At 41.0% G+C, this 6,260-nt stretch overlaps 1 pseudogene; it reads left to right on the top strand.

Moving 5' to 3' along the window:
* The window catches only part of LOC107647271, a 13,335-nt pseudogene extending 7,361 nt beyond the window's left edge, over window positions 1-5,974 (top strand).

The following is a 6,260-nucleotide window of genomic DNA, read 5'->3' as shown; positions in this document are numbered from 1 at the left end:
CCAGTAGAGATTGAGGAAGGGTCGCCTAGAGTAGTTCACTACAATGAGGGAGCAAACTCCCAACTTCGGAGAGAAGAGCTCAACTTGTTACCCGAACTCCAGGAAAGAGCTCGGATCAGGGAAGAAGCTCTAAAGCGCCGAATGGCTTCCAGATATAATCAAAAGGTAGTGCCGAGAAGTTTTGCAGAGAATGATCTCATTCTAATCCGAAACGATATCGGAACAACTCGACCAGGAGAAGGAAAGCTGGCAGCAAACTGGAAAGGACCCTACCGAGTTGTCGAAGTACTTGGAAAGGGCTTTTACAGACTGTCTGAACTCGATGGACGAGAGCTTCCCAGGTCGTGGCACGCTTGCAACCTAAGAAGGTACTACAGTTAAGAAGAGATAAAAGATCTCATCATTGGATGCACTCTTTTTCCTGAAAAGGTTTTTTAATGAGGCACCAAGTTGAGACTCAGACAATCCCATATGTATCTATTTGCACTTTTCCTTTAAATAAAATATATTTTAGATATTCTACAAAGATTTCAAGACACATTAATCTGAAGCATTCATCGTCCGATTATAAAGCAACAGATCGGCAGAAAGTGAAAAAGAATTTCACTGCACGATCACGATAAAGACAACCGTCCGATAAAGGTGAAAACGCGATTCACCTAAAGGACGATCTAGAGATGACAACCACTTTCTACAAATCAGCAAAGATAAACACAGAATAATGTAAGAAGTTATCGAAAGTGATCTAAAAAAGAACCTGACGAGGTCTTACGGATCGCTAAAATAATAACTTAAAGACTGGTCGAACATTAAGAAGTCGAACCAAGTCAAACCAAGTTATAAGTAAACCCTGGAAAGAGGTCTGGCCAACCCTATTAAAGAGGATTACTTTAACTTAGAAGGGCCCGACATAACAAAGTCAGCCCAAAATGAAAAGTTATTAAAGTAGTCCCTGAAAGAGATCTAACAAAGATCCAAGAAAGAGGACTACAAAAAAATAACTTAAGGGAGACCGACACAACCAAGTCGGACTCCTACTACCAAAAAGTTATCAAAGTAGTCCCTGAAAGAGATCTGACAAAGATCCAAGAAAGAGGACTACAAAAAATAACTTAAGGGAGACCGACATAACCAAGTCGGACTCCTACTACTAAAAAGTTATCAAAGTAATCCCTGAAAGAGACCTGACAAAGGTCCAAAAAAGAGGATTACAAAAATGACTTAAAAAGAGATCGACCTGACGAAGTCAATCTCCTACAAACAAGTTATAAAAGTAATCTCTGAAAGAGAGGATTACAATAATAACTTAGAAAGGGACCAACGCAAAGGAACCGGCCACAAATACGAAAAATCGAGAAACAAGTTGGACCCCACAAATCGTAACCTCAAAGGATTCAAGCTACAAACAATAAAGTAATCCAAGGAGGTCGAGCAGCAAGATTTCGAACATCAATAGAAAAACAAAAAAGATGTCAAGTCAAACAACTACTTCTACTCTATAAAGTTATAAGGCCTGGAAGGCCACCAAAACCTACCACAAAGAAATAACAAGTTACCTTTTGTTTTTCAAAATAAAAAGTTGCTAGACAAGCAACTAGGAAGCGTCAGCAAATAAATAAAAAAGTTCTAAAAGAGCCCACAAGTCGAGCCAACTACACAAATTTTCAAGAAGAGATCAGCAAGCATTAGGAGCCTTCTTGGCAGCATCAAGACAAGGAGAAGGAGGGCGAGTCTGGATCAGCACAGCATCCACAGTTCCATCCTCCCGATTCAGGATCTGGAAATCCGAGTCGGGCACAGCAGGAGGAACTGAAGAGGTCGGCATTTTGGTAGAAGAAACAGAGGGAGAAACAACATCATCATCATCACCCTCATCATCAGGGACAATCTTGCCATCCCTGACTATATTATCCAGGCTAAAAAGGGTGAGATCGGCCTCGGGAGCAATGACCCGAACTTGCTCCTTCAAGTTCTCGTAAGCAGCAGTCACGCTGCCAACGAGATGACCTTGAAGCTCAGAATAATCTTCCCGGGCATGCTCGAGCTCCTCCCTCAGGCGTAGCACCTCTCGATAAGAGGTAACGTAACTATCCTTGTGCATCAAGACTGCGTCCTCAGCCAACCTCAACGAAGCTGCCAATGACTGAGAACTCGCCTCCTCATTCTTCAAGTCCTTCTTCAGCTTGGCCACCTTCGTCTCAAGCTCCTCCTTTAACTCCTTCATCCGATCAAACTCTTGTTTTGCCTCCTCCATAAACGCTTTAGTGGCGTGGAGAGGGAGATTCTGAGCAGTACGATATATGGCAGCCGACATATACGCCATCTTCACATGATTTCGGGCCATGAATTCCAAGTGATGAAGGATGGACACATCGTCCATGGAGAGAGCGCCGTAGGGACCGATTTGTTGATCCACGAATTCAATAGCATTAAAATCAGGAGCATCAAGGTCAAAGGGCTCAGCAGTATTTTGTTTTTTATTGGGAAGAGCAACAGAAGGAGCAGCAGAGGCGACGTGAGGATCTACCAAACGAACTCGGGGTGTAGGGATCACTTTCTTCACCCCGGTGGAACTCTGCACTGATGGCTTCTCGCGCGCCTGGGCGGATCCCTCCCCAGCTGCCCTGGCAGCAACATTTCTGGCAGCAGTCGCCCTCTGTGCCCTCTTAAAAGCTTTTATAGCTTCGTTATTCCTCATTGCCTCTGCAAGCAAAACAAAAAATTCAGCTACAAGTCGGATAAGTCGGAAAAGACAGCTATAAGCAAAATAAACAAGATAATAAAAGAAACACAAGATACCCAGTTCAGTCTGAAGAAGAGAAGGATTGGTTAGAAATTTCTTTGTGTCAAGATGGGGAGGTTGACCCCAGCGTTCTTCCAAGATAGTCACAAAGGCTCGCTCAGCCTCATCCAACATTTCCCACGAATACCGGGAGACCCTCACGTCTTTTTGCCATTCCAAGGGAATAGCAGGTTCGTCATTCTCATCCAGAAAAAAGGGCCGAGCTCCTTCAACAGCTCGGACCTTGAAAAAGTAGTTTTGAAAATCACGGAACGACTCGTCAAACATGGAAAAAACCTTCTTTCCTTGGGTAGAATGAAAGGAGACCCAAGCCGACTTCTTTTTTACCACACCGGGCTTAGTCAAGACAAACAGATAGAAAAAGAGAGATTGGGAAGCAGGAATACCAAAACCATCGCACAGCAATTGGAAAAATTTAATAAAACCCCAGGAATTGGGGTGAAGTTGAGACGGGGCAACATTACAAGACCATAACAGATCGGCTTCAAATCTGGTAAAAGGAAGGGTGATACCCAGCTGACCAAAGAAAAAATCATAAGCATAAAAGAAAGGGCGACCATCAACAACCCGAGTTGAAAAGCAGACTCTCTCGTCAGAAGAGGGAGGACAAGTTCATAGTTCTTCTCATCTCCAGAATTATTACAGACACTATGAAACTGGCTAAGCTGAGCACAAAAATCAGAATCAACCAACGAGACACACATGAGAACCATGGAGTCCACCCAGTCGGCCATACCCGCGGGAACCTGGGAAGGCATCTCTACAACGTTATTTCGGGAAGACATGAGGTCAACTAAATCCTACAAAAGAAAAGAAGAGTGGATTACTAACAAAACATCTCGGATGAGGGGCAAAACAACTCGACAGACAAACAAACAGGAAAGGAAAACCCCAAGACTCAAACCAAAGTCCTGGGGCATCCTTTGGAGGCAATAACAAAGCACCGTTTCAGGAAAAAACTACCGCTTACATTCCAGCATCTCTCAAACAAGAATAGAAGACCTTAAATAGCGAGCATTTTCATAGGAGAAAGACAAAACGCAAAAAGCACAGAAAGTCATCAAAACCACTATCTTCCTACAGTCTATCAGTAAAGAACAAGCATGCATCCCCAAACATCGAAGCACGACAAGTAGAAAGCGTCAAAGATACTTTCTTTTTTAGGATCAAACAAAATTATCACTCAAAGCTTCGAAACCAAAAGCACTAACAACAGGCAGAAGCCCTAAAAACAGCAAGCAACAGGAAAAGCGAAAAATCATGTAAAGAGGCAAAGAAACTACAGAACACACCACGATCAGGCATAAGCAAAGACAGAAAGATCCAAACTTTCTCAAAATAAATGGCGTAAAGGAAGGAAGGAAGAAGAACCAAACCTGGAAAATGGGAGAAAAGCTGTCCTAGAAAGCAGAAAAACGGAAGGCGAAATCCAGAATCACCCCTCTTCCACGAAAACAGCAACAAAGCAAGCGTCGTAGGAAGGAGCTATGGACTCAAAGCCAAAAACAGAAAGCGAGAGAGTAAAGGGAGAAGTTACGAAGAAAGAGTGAAGAAGAGAAACCGTTTCCTGAGTGTAAAGTTCAAAAACAAAGAAGTTAAGGGAAACGGGGCAATTAATGCCAAATTAATTGGGGCATTAAACCCTCGCACGTTCCCCATAACAAGGCGCTAATAAAAAAGCGCGCGTTTTTAGAGGAAAAACGTTCTACATTCAAAAAGCTCTACAAAGAAAGGAATCGACAAAAGTGCTCGAGTTCGGCTTCGCTATAAAAAGTTCGAAGTCAAAAAACTCGACCTCAAAGCAGAAGACCGAGCTCAAGCAGGGGCACTGTTCATACCCTGGGTCAAGCTGTCCGACCCGGGATGTTTAGCGACATGGCGACCGACCTCTTCAGGTCCGACTACCCGATCTCTTCTTAAAGAGATCGGCTAAATCAACAGGAAAGTCCAGTAAAGGGCCCAAATAGAGGAACACGACCCAAATCCAAAGGCAATCCAAGCCTACAGAGATAAAGGCGATTCCCTTGAAGATAAGCTGACTTCACCCAAAATAAGATAAGATAAGATAAGATAACTAACTTATCTTATCAGAAAGGTCAGCCCATACTACTATAAATACACTGGAGCACCCAGGTATAACTCATACTCTGATTCTACATAACACTTGTTTAATACCCATGCTAACTTAAGCATCGGAGTCTCTTGCAGGTACCCCCCACCCTTCAGTGACAGAGGATCAGCAGCACGTTCAAGTCCAAACAAGTCGGACATACCAGCTCTGGTTACCATTCACCAGCCGGACACATCGATTCCGACCAGTACAGAAGATCTCATCCGAGATCGACCTACAGTTTCAGGTAACCCATCGGAACAATGGGAATAACTGATATTCTTTGTCAAGCTTTACAAAAGCAGTCTCAAGACATAGTTAATGCTGTGCAACTAGTTCATTCTACAAAAACACTTATCCAAAGCATGAGAGATGACAGATGGGAGGAATTATTAAAAAATGTGAAATCATTTTGTGAGCAACATGATATTCTAATTCCTGATTTAACTGCTTCTTATGTTGCAAGGCACGGACGCTCGCGTCACCAAAAAGATCATATTACAGTTGAGCATTATTTTAGAGTGGAGATATTTTTAGTCACAATTGATAAGCAATTACAAGAGTTAAATAGCAGATTTAATGATCAAGCAATGGATCTACTAAGTCTGAGCTCTACTCTCATGCCTAAGGATGCTTACAAAAATTTTGACATTGCTAAGATTTCTACTCTTGTTGATAGCTACTATCTCGAAGACTTTACTGAACAAGAGAAGATTAATTTGCCTTTTCAGCTTCAGCATTTTATTCTTGATGTTCGTCAGCATCCAGAAATGAAGAATTTATCAACTATTCATGAACTGTGTAGATGTTTAGCAGAAACAAAAAAGTCAAAAGTGTATTACTTGATTGATAGATTGATTCGCCTGATATTAACTCTTCTAGTTTCTACAACTACTACAGAGCGATCATTTTCAGCAATGAAAATAATAAAGATAAGGTTAAGAAACAAGATGGAGGACGACTTTCTTGCAGATAGTTTGGTTATTTACATTGAGAAAGAAATTGCTGAAAAGTTTAGTTCTGACTCAATTATTAAAGATTTTAAGTCATTAAAAACTTGAAGAGTACCATTATAAACTATTTTATATTTTTTATCTGTAGAATTATTTATTTATTATCTTATTAGTAACAAACTTAAAAAATAATTATATTTATAAATTTTATTTTAATATAAATATTATTATTAAATTTTTATGTTAAATTTTCGGTCCCCAAAATTTTGGTTCAAGCTCTGTCACTGCCTTGAGAGAATGTTCATATAAAATTATAAGGTGAGAGACGTGTTTTTTGTTTTCCATAGCGAAATGTTGTCATGACTTTGTGAAATATTTACTCTTTAGAATTTAG

The sequence above is a fragment of the Arachis ipaensis genome, chromosome B01 (assembly GCF_000816755.2).
Source record: "Arachis ipaensis cultivar K30076 chromosome B01, Araip1.1, whole genome shotgun sequence".
Classification (NCBI taxonomy): domain Eukaryota; kingdom Viridiplantae; phylum Streptophyta; class Magnoliopsida; order Fabales; family Fabaceae; genus Arachis; species Arachis ipaensis.
The sequence above is the reverse complement of the archived record's forward strand: the minus strand, read 5'-3'. Positions and strand labels throughout refer to the sequence as shown.